Source organism: Vombatus ursinus, unplaced genomic scaffold, assembly GCF_900497805.2.
Source record: "Vombatus ursinus unplaced genomic scaffold, bare-nosed wombat genome assembly UNPS02014811.1, whole genome shotgun sequence".
Classification (NCBI taxonomy): Eukaryota; Metazoa; Chordata; class Mammalia; order Diprotodontia; family Vombatidae; genus Vombatus; species Vombatus ursinus.
In genome coordinates this window covers 4539230-4554579 of record NW_020954589.1, presented here as the reverse complement: position 1 = coordinate 4554579, position 15350 = coordinate 4539230, and the positions used below count along the sequence as shown (strand labels likewise).

General features: G+C 35.0%; 1 pseudogene; it reads right to left on the bottom strand.

Moving 5' to 3' along the window:
• Nucleotides 1–8558: 8558 nt before the first annotated feature.
• LOC114053535 lies at nt 8559–12842 on the bottom strand (annotated as a pseudogene).
• Nucleotides 12843–15350: the final 2508 nt, after the last annotated feature.

Below are 15350 nucleotides of genomic sequence, written 5' to 3'. Positions count from 1 at the left end.
ACTGTGTGACTCTGGGCAAAACACTTAATCCTGTTTGCCTCAGTTTCCTCATCTGTAAAATGACCCAGAAAAGGAAACTTCAAACCACTCTAGTATCTTTGCTAAAAAAGCCCCAGATTTTAACTTTCACTCAACAAGCATTCATTTTCTCTCCCTGTGCCCCCTCCCCATTTAAAAGAAAAATGTGTATAACAAGAAAAAAATTTCACATTATCCATATTCAAAAATGAATGTTTCATTCTGCATCTTGAATCCAGCACCTCTGCCAGCACATGGGCAGCATAGAACATCACTAGTCATCTGGAATGGGGGCAGGCTTTGATAAGAGATCTTAAGTGTTTCAGAGTTGTTCATCTTTACAATGTCACTATTATTTTATACATTGCTCCATTCATTCCACTTTTTTCACTGTTCTTCAGATCATACCAGTCTTCTCAGATTTCTCTTCACCTAGTCATTTCATCATTTCTTATGGCACAATAGTAGTATATTACATTTATATACTCATAATTTGTTCAATCGTTCCCCAGTTTATGGATGTTCCCTTGGCTTCCAGTTCCTTGCCACTATCTTTATATAGAAGAGTCTTTTCCCTCTTTCCTTGATCTCTTTGGGATATAAGCATAATAAAGGAATTACTGGGTCAAAGAGTAAACACAAGTTAGTAACTTTTGTGGGAGAGGCATAATTCCAAATTGCTTCTCCAAAATAGCGATTCTAATCTAAAAATCCACAACTCCACCAACAATGCATTAATGTGCTGATTTTCCCAGAGTCCCTCTCACATTTGCCATCTTCCTTTATTGGGTTGATTATGCTAATCTAATCAATATGAGGTGGAGCCTCAGAGGTGCATTTCTCTAATTATTTGTAATTTGGAAATTTTTTTCACATACCTGTCGATAGCTTGGATTTCTTCTTTTGAAAATTGTCTATTCATATTCTTGTTTACCAATTGGGGCATAGGCCTTATTCTTAACAATTTGAATCAATAATTTATACAAAGTGTCCCATAAACCTTACTACAGTTTTAAGCTTTAATAGCTTAAACCTATTTTAAGCTTTAATAGTTAAAATGTGCACCTTTGACTTAGAAGAATACCTTGTATATCTTAGAAATGAGACTTTTACCAGGGAAATTTCCCACAAACATTACCTTCTCTACTTCACTGAAATAAAATGGTGAGTAGTATGCCAAAATAGTTAATATGCCAAAAATCAATGAGATAACAAGGAGCACTCAGGTGCCCTTTCAATATCACATAAGCCAAAAGATGTATATTTTCAGGTACTGAAGGAGATGAAATATCCTATCATGAATGCATGAAAAAGAAATGCTTGTTACATGTTAGGCTGTGTGCAAAGAGCTGAGGATAATAATGAAAAACAGAGCCAGTCTCTTCCCTAAAGGACTTCAAATATTAGATAGATAAACCTTTTGTTAATCACTTACTGTGTTCCAGGAACTGTGCTAAGCACCAGGATACAAATAAAGAAAACATGATTGTCCCTATTCTCAAGAAGCTTACATTATAATATGAGTAGTTAAGATATAAAGATATGAGCTGGATAATGGAAGTGGGGTTAGAGGAAGCACCCTGGGGGAGGGGAAGGGAGGACTAAGGTACCTACATAGGGGTAAAGCTGCTAAACAATTCAGAGAGTGAATTGAACTGAGAGTGAGGTGATTATGACTGGGGCCTATAATGAAATAGTCATCCCTGCCAGCCAGGAACTTAGTAATCAGGAAACCAGACATTTGGGTGGAGATAACTAAAAGGAGGAAACAACATATAGAAGGGACGGGACTGCCCCCAACATCCTGGGCCAGCCACAGTTCTACTGTTATAGTACTATTAAAATTATAGTTGATAAGCATATAGAAAAAGAAACAATGATGAGAGAGAGACAGAGAGACAGAAAAAGAAAGAGACAGAGACAGAAACCAGACGACCACACAGAATAAGGCATGCCAAAAAATTTTATTCCCTTGTTTATCACATACTAAACAGTTAAGTGAGGGGAAAGTTGTAGCTACACTTTACCTGGATGTTGGAAAAACATTTGATTAAGTCTCCCAGTCTATTCTTATGAAAAATATGGAGAGATGTGGCCCAAAGAATAGTAAAATTTAGCTGGATTAGGATCTCCTTTAATGACAGCTATTATGTACCCTCTCCCTTAAATCTACTCTTCTCTAGGTTAAACATGATCAATTCCTTCAAATGGTAGGTCTCCTCTGGATACTCTCTACCTTATCAATGGCCTTTTAAATCTCTGGTGCCTAAAACTGAACATAATATTCTAAATAAGGTTTGACAGACCTGGCAGAATATAATAACACTGCAACCCTCATCTTCCTGGAAAGTATGCTGTGCAAGACTCCATTAGCTTTTTTGACTAAGGCATCACACTGATGACTTATTTTGATCTTGGAGTCCACTAAAAGTCCTAGATCTTTTTTCAAAACAATTACTGCCTATCCAGGACTCTCTCATTTTGTCCTGATGAAGCTAAATCTTCATAACTTTACATTTATCTCCATTGAATTTCATTGTATTCAATTTAGACAAATGCTCTATCCTGTCTAGATCTTTTTATATCCTGGCTCTATAATGCTATATGTTAGTTATCTGTACAGCTTTATGTTATTTGGAAATTTGATGAACATGTCATTCATAGCAGATTTTTATCCAAGACATTAGCAAAAAGGTTAAACAGCACAGGGTCAAGCACAGATCTCTGTTGTACTCACTGGAGACTTCCTCCCCTCTTGACATTGAGGAATTAGTCAATCAATAAGCATTTATTAAGTATCTGCTAAGTGCCAAACAATATGTTAGGTCCTGAAAATATAAAGACAAAAGTGAAAGAGTGCTTATGTAGTTCTGGACCTGGGCGCATAAAGATCTGAGGTTAAATTCTGCTTCAGACATTTACCAGCTGGATGATCTGAAACTTAATCTCTTAACCTACTTAACATCTCTCAGCCTCAGTTTCCTCATCTGTAAAATAAGGGTGATCAAGTAGTACTTATTTTGTAAGTATCAAGTGAGATAACATATATAAAGCTCTTTAAAAATTGTTTCAATATAAAATGCAATAGTAATAATAAAAATATTATCTAACTTGGAACGATGCCTCTAGCGGAATACCCTTAGAATATATCATTGGATCAGAGCTACTTAGTATTTTCATCAATGACTTGTATAAAGGCATAGTATATATATATATATATATATATATGTACACATATACAAACATACATAATACACATACATATATACACACATACACATATACATACACATGTACATATACATAGCACTTTATCAAATTTCTAAGTGACGCAAAACTAGGAAGGATAAGTAATACACTGATGATAGAGTTAAGAATTTTTAAAAAATTAAAGGAAAAGACATTTGGTCATATCTAATAAGATGAAATTTAAAAGGTATAAATATAAAGTCTTATACTTGGGTTAAAAAATCAACTTCACTAGTATGACGTGATGGGGGTGAGGCATATGACTAAATAGCAATTTGTTTAAAAAAAAGCATTTGGGGTTTTCATGGATTGTAAATTCAATATGTGTTAACAGTGTAATATACCAGTTTAGAAACTACTTATGCTGCATTGAGTCACAGTGAACTTGGTAGGTGATTGTCCTATTACCCTGGTCAGATTATAACTGAAGTGTTATTTTCTGTTCTGGTTACCACATTTTAGGAAATTGGTCAATAAGCTAGATTTTTTTCCCAGGAAAAAGCAATCAGAATGATGAAAGGTCTCAATTCCAAGTCATGTGAGGATACGTGAAGGAAAAGCTGATATGTAACCTGAAGAAAAGATTTATGGGAGACCAATAATAGTTGTACTCAAATATTAGAAAAAAAACTATCATACGGAAGAGGAATTAAGCTTATTCTGTTTGGCCCCAAAAAACAAAATTATGACCAAAGGATGGAGGGTGTTAAAAGGCAAAATCAGATTTGATATTCAAACAAAAAAAAACTTTTCAACACAATTATAGCTATCTTAAATTGAAATGGGCTTCCTTGAGGGGTAGGGGTTCCAGTTCATTGGAGGTCTTCAAGCAAAGATTGCACAATCTTTTATCATATATGGCATTGTGGCAATTACTTTTCAGACATGGGTTATAAAAGAAGATCATTGAAGTCTTTTCCAACTCCAAAAATGTATGGACTTCAAAAAAGAATTGTAAAGCATAAAATGCAAATGATTTTAAATTACATTTAAGGATGCTATTAATATTATTAGACAACAGAATATTCATTAAAAAAACTATTATTTTTGGTCATTAAAGTGTAACATCTCTAATTTTCATCTATCTGTCCTACCATAAAGATTAATAAAGGCAAGAATCTCACAATTACTTTCCAAAGTCGTGGAGTTCTTTGTTGTGCATAACTTACGTTGACATTAATCAGATAAACTTTTGTCATGCTCTTATGCCAAACAGAAAAGGAAAACATTTGTTCTCTTTTTCCATGCCTAATACAGTGTATTTTATTGTGACAATCATTGTAATCATATGATATGGTTTTGATATCAAAGCATTAAATGAGATTTAATGTATATATTCACTAGAAACAAATTAACAAAACCTTTCATCTAATATTAATCTGTCTTAACAGAGTTGATGATGTGAATAGACAGTTAAAAGTATTTCATGAGGCCTAATAACAACAAAAAGTTTTTAATACGATCATTTAGGTCCCTGTCCCTTAACACAATTACCTTTCATTACTTAGTTGAATTTGGTCATTAGTTTCTACAGCGCTGCAGTTTCCCAAGGAAATGAAAAAGAAATACCTAGAGGTTTGATTGCTACAAAAAGTTTGTGATCTGTGACAATAAGTCCCCCAGGGTTAATGACTTCATTGTATGAAACTTGCTTTGAAGAATTGCTAATGAGGTATCTGGGGATGCCTCATACTCAGAAGAAAGCCTCCAAGCCAATTGTTTTAGTTGTTTTTGCCCGGACCACCCTGCTTTACCCCCACCATGCGTTTTCTGAACTTAAGGTCCCATCTTGTACCTGACATTCATACCTGCTAATGGTTCCCCATGGAAACTCATTTCTTGCACAAAATACAATCATAAAGACCCAAAAATAGAATTCTAAGCCAGCAAAAAGTTTTTAGATTCAGTTATATATTTAGGTGCCCAAGAGAGAAAGTTTTATTCATGTATTTTAATTTTATACAGTGACTTCCTCATAAACCTGTTTGTTCTGCATATTTAAATGTTTCCTTTGTCTCACATGATACATTTTACCGTGATTTTTAAAAGCTACTTTTTAATATGCTACTTGAAGATTTGCCAACAATTTTACACACATTATTTCATTCGTTCTTCACAAAAAATTTGTGAGATTCTTATTTCTCACTTCTTTGGGTTGAAGAATCTGGGCAGCTAAGTGAGGAAATCTAGAGAGTGCAAGACTTGGAGTCAGGAACATCTGAGTTCACATCCTGCCTCAGACACTTGCTAACTATGTGACCTTGGGTACATCACTTAACTTATCTCAACTTTAGTTTCCTCATCTGTAAAATGGGAGGGTAGAGTGGAAAATACATTGAATTTAGAATCTGTAAACTTTGTTTTTGAGCCTTGTTTGTATCTATGATCTACTACCTCTTTGGCCTTGAAGAATTCATTCTTCTCTGAATCTATTTCTTCTTCTATAAAATGGAGATAATAATGCCTACAATAATTATCTCATATGAGAAAAATGTATATGAATGCCTTTATTATCATAAAGCTGAATACATATTTATTACTATGCTCCTCTTAAAATAGAATGCTTTTGAGAGGTATGACAGTGCAATCATTCCTCAGCTTTCCCAACTGTTCACATCTTAGTGCCTTCTCAGTTAATCAGCTCCTCAGTCACCTAGCAAGTCCAAAAAGAATAGCTAAAGGCTTGGGAACCTTTACTGGGTCCTCATAGTGTCTAGGATAAAATATACATTCCCAGCCTGATTTATAATAATTCTTTTATAGTCTGGCTCCAGCCTACTCTTATGTGTTTATTGTGTATTATACTACTTTGGGAACCATGTGTTCCAGCAAACAGATCTACTTTCTGCTCTTCAACTTCTGTTTCTGTTTCTTACTTCTGTTGACCTCGAGATCCACATGCGTAATGATAGCTAGCATTTAAATAGTCTTTTAAGGTTATAAATATGATCTCATTTTTTCCTCACAAAACCCTAGGAGATAGGTACTATTATTAAGCCACTTTTACCGATGAGGAAATTGAAGGAAACAGGTAAGTGACTTTCCCAGGATCACTTGCGTGAGACCAGATTTGAACTCAAGTCTTTCTGATTCCAGGTACAGCATGCTATTTGCTGTGGCACCAAGCCTCCTTTACACAGACGTGTAATATAATCTATAATCCCCCCTCAGCTACATCTCTTCTGATCCCTAGTTTAATGCAAGGTTCAGTTCATGGGTCACATGAAGTCTTTCCCAATTCCCCCATTTTAATTTCTCTCTCTCTCTCTCTCTCTGTCTCTCTATCTCTCTCTCTCTCTGTCTCCCCCTCTCTCTTGATGCTTCAGTTAGGTTGCTTTGTCTGCCTTGTAAGTGGAAAGCAAATGCCTTATACTATAATTAGTCTAGCCATTTCCTAATTGATGGTCATCTATTTTTTTTATTACATTCAAAGCAGCTTAAGGGTAAGGACTGTCTTATGTGATTTTTTCTTGTTTGTTTTTGTATCTCCCATGCTAAGTACAGTGCCTGGCACATAGTAGGCCCTTAATAAATGTCTAGAGATTAATTGATTTCTAGTTCATTACCACTTCAAAAAATATTGCTATGAATATTTTGGTGCATGTAGGATTTTTCTCTCAGTCTCTGACATCCTTGGGAAATATGCCTAGTAGTGAGATTACTCAGTCAAAAGGGACAGATAATTCCATCACTTTCTTAGTGTATTTCAAAATTGCTTTCCAATTTAACAGTTCTATCAACAAGAATTGGTATACCTTCTTTTACAACTCTTCCAAGATTAACAATTTGCACTTTTTGTCATACTTGCCAATTTATTGAGGGTAAAATAGGACCTCAAAAATACTAAGCTCTACATTTCTCTTATTAATAGTAATTGGGGAAAGGATTTCATATGCTTATTAGTATTTTGTAATTCTACATGTGAAAAATAGTTGTATTATTGGCTCCACTTATCCTTTGAGGAATGGCTCTTGGTCTTATATATTTTTATTATGTCCTTATATGTCTTGGATATCAGACTCTCACTGGAGATATTTCATGTAAAGTTTTTTTAGCATTAAAAACTTCCCTTATTCTTCTAGTTGTATTGATTCTATTAGTGCAAAAGATTTTCAATTTCATTTAATACAAATTTCTTTTTTATTGATTGTACTTATTTAGCTAAGAATTCTTCCCTTAGCCTGTGAAAGGTATCTGGTCTTGTTATTTTCCAAATTGTTTTATGGGTTAAATATTAATATTCATAGCCTAGAATATTTTTTAAAAAATCTTGATGTGATTCATCTTATAAAATAAAGATTTTCATTGCTCCCATGTGCAACACAAAACTAAGCAAAAGAGGAATTTCTAGGTAAAGAATTCCAAATTTATTTCAACTCATATATCTTTGTTTGGTAGGGGAAATTCTAATATATTTACTAGTTTTTCTTTCTAAATACATTGCTGTGACTGAATGCCAGGTCTGGTCAAAACCATAATATAATGATCATAACCTACAGTTTTCCAGACATTCTCCTATCACTCTTACAAAACTTAATTGAGCTTAGTTTAAATCTACATGAAGATGACATTTGATTATCACAATATTGTATTTAAATCCATCCATCTCAGGCATATCAGAAATGTCTTTCTTGTCCAGATAATTTCACTTTTCCTCCCAGGCAACTGTTTCCTATTAAGTTAAAGTTTATCCAAATATTTCATATTTAATTTATATTATAATTCTTCTCATCTCAGCTTTCAATGTGATTCTCAATTTAATATTGTTCCATGCAATAAACTATATTATATATGAGCTTTCAAATTTGATAGATTTTAAATTTGGGCTTGAAATATGATAGATTCAATTGATTCACTCATTCAAGTACCTCTAATATGCAACATGGTAGATATTAAGTAAGATACAACTTTTAGACAACACAAGATATCTATCACTATTGTCCACAATCTGAGAACCCTAAGACATTTTAGGATAAAGGATAAGTTCAAGACCTGGATGCCTATATGAGATGGTGATAACAACAGACATCTTACAGTCATAGCATCTAAAGATTAAAGTAACTTCAGAGATATGTCAGTCCTTCCTCATGATTTCATATGTGAGAAAAATGCATCTAGAAAAATAAAGTATCTTAACCAAGATGAAACAGGTATCAAGTAGTAGATTTGAGAGTTGAACCCAGGGAACCTAGCTTCAAATCCAGGGTTCACTTTGTTACACCATTTTGAGAATAATCTACATAAGGGTAACCATAATTTTGGAGAATGTGAACAGACCTTTGTCAGGGTTATTAGACACTGAATACTAATCCTCCCTTGGACCTGAAGATTCTCCTCAATAGATTGCCTAGAGCCTCTTTCACATCCTTATTTCTCAGGGTGTAGATGAAGGGATTGAGTGCAGGGGTAACAACACCATAGAAAAGAGCCATACATTTAGGCTGATCCCTGGTGATATAAGAAGGAGGCTGGAGGTACATACTAATTGCAGGGCCATACAACAAGAAGACAACAATGAGATGGGAAGAACAGGTTCCAAAGGCTTTCTTCCTCCCCTCAGAAGACTGAATTTTCATAACAGCCCGTCCAATATAGGCATAGGAGGTAATAATTAAGGCCAAGGAATAGCAAGGAAAAATACACAGACCACAGAAAGCCCAAGTTCATGGGAACTCTTATCACCACAGGCAACCTTGATCAGTACAGGAATCTCACACACCACGTAGTCTAATTCATTGTGTCCACACATTGGCAGCTACAAGGTCAAAGTGACCTCTAATACAGCATAAGTGAGGCTACTTAACAATACAATGGACACAAGTAAGATACAGATCTGATGGTTCATGATTAGGGTGTAGTGAAGTGGTTTGCAGATGGCCACATAGCGATCCAAAGACATGACAGCTAGGAGAAGAGACTCTGTGGCCCCCAAAAAATGGAAGAAGTAAAGTTGAATGGCACATCCCATATAACTGATTGTCTTCTTTGAACTCCCCAAGTTGAACAACATCTGGGGAACAATGCTTGTGGTGTAACAGATGTCCAGCAAGGAGAGATTAGAGAGGAAAAAATACATGGGGCTGCGGAGGTGGTGGTCCAGCCTACAGACCAAAATGATGGAGATGTTTCCCAGCATGTCAAGGGGTAGATGAAAAGGAGAATGAGGAACAGAGGAAGCTCCAGCCATGCATGGTTTGAGAAACCTAATAAGATAAACACTTCTGGAAGACTTTCATTGCTCCCTGACATGATCTTCAGTAGCCTGCATCTGTGGGAATCAACAGAAGTAGAATCAGATCAAAGCAAAGTCAGAATTAAAAAAAAAAACAAAAATCAAAAAACTTTCATGGCCAAAATAACTATCAGATAGTTAGAATTTTTAAAATATATCTCTAAGTGAATCATAGAGGTCATCCAGACTCACTCATACCCAAAAAGAATCCTCACTGTGACATATCCATCAAGTGGCTTGAATACCTTTAAGAATGGGAAACACATTGCATCTTGAGGTAACCAGTTTCATTTTAGTCATTCATCCCCTATCTCTGGTCAAGGTAATCAATGACAAATTCTTTGTAAACTGAACATTTTCTTATTCTTAATCCATGATATTGTTACTTTTATTATCAAAGATTAGAGAAAAATCTTCACAGAGACTTCTTTTCCAACTGCCCACTTCTCCATTATACTAGACAAGAATACTCAAATCCTCATAAAAGTGAACAATCAGAAGGGATTTTTTTTTTTTGGTTAGGCAATGGGGTTAAGTCACTTGCCCAGGGTCACACAGCTAATAAGTGTTATGTGTCTGAGGCTGCATTTGAACTCAGGTCTTCCTGAATCCAGGGTCAGTCCTCTATTCACTGCCCCACCTAGCTGCCCAGAAGGGATTTTTTTAAGGATGAACTCTACATTCTGATGGAAAGGGAGAAAGCAGAGTGCTCTTAGCATCCTAATGCCAATTAGGCAATTGAGACAGAAGTCCTATAATTTTACTATGTTCCAAAGGTGCTGTGAAAAAAAAAGGGGGGAGAGTGTATACATTAAGGGGAAGTAGGAGAAAAGATGAGTGTGTATTAGTATTTCACTACCACAAATTTTCTAATCAGGTTTTCCTCACATGGAGGTTTATCCATGTGACAATGACAACAGTATAATTTGGGCAAACCATCCCCAAAATTTTATTTTCACCTTCCATGGAATATGTAAAATGTGATGTGATATAATGGATAGTGTGCTGGATATGGAGTCAGAAGGACCTGAATTCAAATTCCAACTGTTACTTGCTAGCAATAGTCATGTTGCTTATGTTGTCTGAACCCCCTTCAACACTCTAAAACCCTAAACAATAGATAGACAGACAGACAGACAGACAGATAGGTAGATAGAGAGATAGACTGATTGATTGATAAATTGATAGATAGATGGATGAATAGATATTTGATATGCATTGATGGAGTTCCCAGACTGATGAAATCATAGGTCCTTGACAAATGTGTCTTTATATTTTAAGACAGATAGATAAAACATTTATTAAGCATTTACTGCATTCTATACATGCTAAACACTGAAAATATAAATACAAATTAACAACACAGTTCTTACCAAGGAGCTCTCATTATAATAGGGGGAAGACAATGTGTAAAAAGAATCTAGAAAGTTTGTTTAGAAGGAATGAATCAAATTCTTTCCTTCCTTTCTGCTGTATCAGGTTGGGGATATATATGACTCTGGTATTTGTATTTTTAAACTTTTCCTTGAAGGCTCTAATTTCTATCCTTAAGTCCACCCTTATTTCTTTTATAGCTCTTTTATTGTTCTTCTGAAATATTTTGAAAGTACTTGTACTTTTCCCGTTGTCATTTCATTACAATAGTTTTCCTTTCCTTGAGAATTTTTCAGTCTATCATGCTTATTCAATACATTGAATAATAATAATCCATCATGCTTATTCAATACACTGACTACTTTTCTAAATTATTTGCTCAATTTTTCTTACTTTATCAGTCTCTGCTACTACCATTTGTTTTCCTATGTAAACCTTGTAATTGGTATTCTTAATAGATGACTCTTTCCTTCTGTAGTAGAGTTTTTGTACAGGCCCAACTTTGTTGGAGCCCTCCCCCAACCAAGGTAGCCTATTACACCTTCTGAACACAAAGACTGGTGACCTCTACCATTTCTCCTTATTGGGGCATGGGGTGTCCAGCTGAGCAACCACCACAACCTGTTTCTTTTCTTTCTGTGTGTTTCCTGTAGTGACGCCACCAACTCTTTGGGTTTAATTGCCATGCTAGACTAGAATTTAAGTTATTTGATACAGACATTATTTAATTTGTTTTACTTTGTGTCCCCAAGTTCAAGCATGAAGACTTGTATATTGAATTGTGCAGGCAATTCCCAAATGTATGAGTACACTCCTGATCTGCCTGAGACACATCAAATCCTGTGCTCCATCTTCCACCCCTGCAAGAAACCAAGAGTTACCATTTTCAAGTCTACTTCAAATAGTAGGCCCGTATTTCCAGGAGGCAATGCATCACCTGTGCCTCAGACCTTTCACCTTTAAGGACAAGAGCTTGGGTACCATGCTTCTTGCCTATAGGACCAGAAATTCCAACAATTGCCTCTCATCTCAAGGATTCTGTCCAAAAGTAAAAACTAGGATGATTCACTAACCAAAAAACCATTTCTCTTCTCTACTATTCAAAGGCCTCTTGAGGGCAGGAAGTCCCAGATAACAGGTACTGTATCCTCTATGGATGGAAAATTCCTCTATAATATTATTCCAATCCCCATGATATGAAATTTTCATTTACTTAATAAAAAAGTAACCACTCATTTCCTAGTCTCTTATCTCCATCCATCTAAGCCTTACCCCTTCCAGGTCCAGATCTAGATCCTTCTACCCTGTCCAATGTGCTCTCTGGAATCTTTTTACAATTCATAATACACTTTCCTTGATCCTAGACCTCTTCATATCATTAATCATTCCATCTTCCTGGTGGTTTTCCAAGATCTGGCCTTCCCAAGAAAACAATTTATTTATCCAAAACCCTGCCAATATTGATTGTACTCCATCTCATACCCCATGACCCACTGGTTGTGGATAAGAAATTGGCTCATCCCTTGTTCCTCTTTGTCAGTTCTTGGCCCTCTCTTTTCACCATCACACAACAACTTACCTTCCTTTGAAGTTTAATCTATTCAAACATATCTCCCAAACCCGATCTTATCATAGTTATCTACTAGACTTCAGGTTATTCTCCCTCCTTTTTCAAGGAGTTCAATACCTGACCATCATCTTTCTCTACCTATTTATCACTGCTCTTATACCAGTGTACTTTAAAATACATAATGATGTTCATTTTAACACCTTGACATATAATTTCCACACTTGACTCATATTGATCACAATGTAGATACAGGTGATGGAATAGAAAATATATTCCCAAAAGTTCTTTTTGGTGCTTTGAATAAATTAAAAAGATAAATGTTTTTGTACTCACCCACTCTTGGGGTGAAAGCCTTCTTTTAAATACAAACAATTGTGAAGGATAAAACTGGAATTAAAAGATGTCATGAAGGTTTTTAAGAGAATGAGGAATTCACAGTCCAGAGATAAGTACCTTAAGTATTAGTATCAAGACCACGTATTCAGAAACAGATTTACATGAGGACACTTAGAGGCAAGTAAGGAAATATGATGTGGAAACATGACTCGTTAATGGTGAAAGGTATTGGTTGCTAATTTTTCACCTTTGCTCCAGTCCTAAAGGTACAAGGATTGTTTTCAAACAGGACTTTTGTACCTGTATCAGACAATTCAAAAGGGAATTTGTGTGTGTGTGTGTGTGTGTGTGTGTGTGTTAATGTGTGTGTGTGAATGCTCCCTGGAGAAAGTATGTGCCTCTCTGGTGCAATTATTCCCTTTGAATCAGATTGCATCAGTGTTGGTGACATCTTCACATAGTTAGTAGGACAAGTATAATCATCCATTACAATTTAAAAAAGAGAACTGAATTAGATGCCTGAATTTAGAACATGCCTTTACTAATTGGGGCATCATTTTAAAATGTAGACTTATCTAAATTAAATTTTATTTCAACCAACAAAAATCTACTTTCTCTCCTCACTTTTTCTTTCACCCAAATGAGAAATCCATAATTACTATTACAAACATGTATAGTTAAGCAAAATGAATTTATATTTTTTCTAGCCTCTATCCCCCAATAAAGGTTCACTTTTCCCTCCAAGTCTTATAATGAATGAAAAGTCCAAGAGACATAGTTTCTGTGTAATTAATAATGAATTTATTAATTTTGGATAGTAAGTAATTAATAGAGCAGTGGTTTTCTCTCATAAACCAAAGGTGCCCAGTAGAGATTGCTTAAAAAGCCTTTGGAAAAGGGTGTGTGCCTAAGGGTGGAAATCAACTCAGATTGGTTAACAATCAATGAAGGGGCTGAACATATTAATGAGGAGGTGGGAAAAAAGTCTTCAGCTCATCCTACTGAGAACTCGACCCAAATCATGAGACTCAGACACCTTCAGCAACCTGGACAAAAGAATTCATCTCTACTCATACTGCTCTGGCTGGTTTTCCCTTTATAAGGTGAGTCACTAGTGGAAATGTTTCAAGGACAGGAGCTTATTTCCTAAGGGCAAAATCTTGCCTAAACTGGATTCTGTACATAAGGTCTTCTGGTTGGGTGGAGTCCCATTCAAGATTTGGAAGCATGTACCCAGAGGATTTTGGCAATCTTATCTATCAGAAACGTCTTTCTGAGAGACTGAAAGATTGAATAAACTAAGGGCTGGTTTCTAAATGAGGAAATAGGAATGAAAACCTTAATTTTAATTTAATAACTGGCTATTAATATGAGAGAAATAATCATGTTTCTCATTTTCCCATTAGATTCTATTGGTAGACATAGTCTCCTCAATGAATTGCTAACTGATAAGACAAACACTTCATCATGACTATGAGGGTTATGATGGGAAACAATGTGAGGGAAAAGCAGTTTGATTGATGCATTGACATGACCCATTAGAGGCAGTCCTCTTTGGTAAGCAGATCTTGCAGAGAAAAGGCACATAAGGAAAAAGTAAATAGTAAAAAAATTGTCCATTTTATAGGTCTATCTATATCTATATCTATCTAAGTCTCATCTCACACAGCAATCTGGTTCTCTGGAAATATCTCTTGATGCAGCCCTCTGGTCTGGGTGTGGTCTCAGAGCAGTTTCCAGCTGACTGGCTTCTCCAGTTCAGGTCATTTGTAGAGATCCCCCTTTCTGCTAAAAATCTGATACAAAATTGACCTTAATACAAATTTAAATTTGCTTTTCCAATAACCAGGTCAAACAGTGATAGAAAATCAAAATAGGGAATCTTTTAGACCAGAGAATATACATTTTGAGGTTAACCATTTGTCATATTGATATATCCAAGAAATTCAAATACAAACTGAAAAATTAGAAAACTCTGAACCCATTTTTTATACATGGCATTATTCATTCCCCCATTAAGAGGATGAGACTATGTTAAGGAATTAATAATATAACACTTTCTATAAGAAGACCTTTAATAAAAGTACGATTTCTCTTAATGATTACCATATTAACTACAATTAAAATTAATTATAATAAGAACACAGAAAAGGTGTTGAGGTGAAATGTACAAATAGATTGAGTAATTAATTTCAAAACAATGTTTATTAAATAAGTTGTTCATAATAAAATATTTTAAACTTTTAACCATGTTCAAACAAATAACCCCTAATAAAAGTGAATATCTTTTAAGTGGCTTTCTCATTAAGGCCCTTACAGGATAGACCACAAGCAATTCTTTTTTTAATTAACTAATCAAACAATTAATTAATTTTTAGTTCTGAACATTCATTTTCATAAGATTTTGAGTTCTAAATTTTCTCACCTGCTCTCTGCTCTCTCCTACCCAAAATGGTATGCAATCTGATATAAGCTCTACATATACATTCATATTAAACATATTTACACATTAGTCATGTTGTAAAGAAGAATTAGAACCAATAGAAGGAACCATGAGAAAAAAGAAACAGA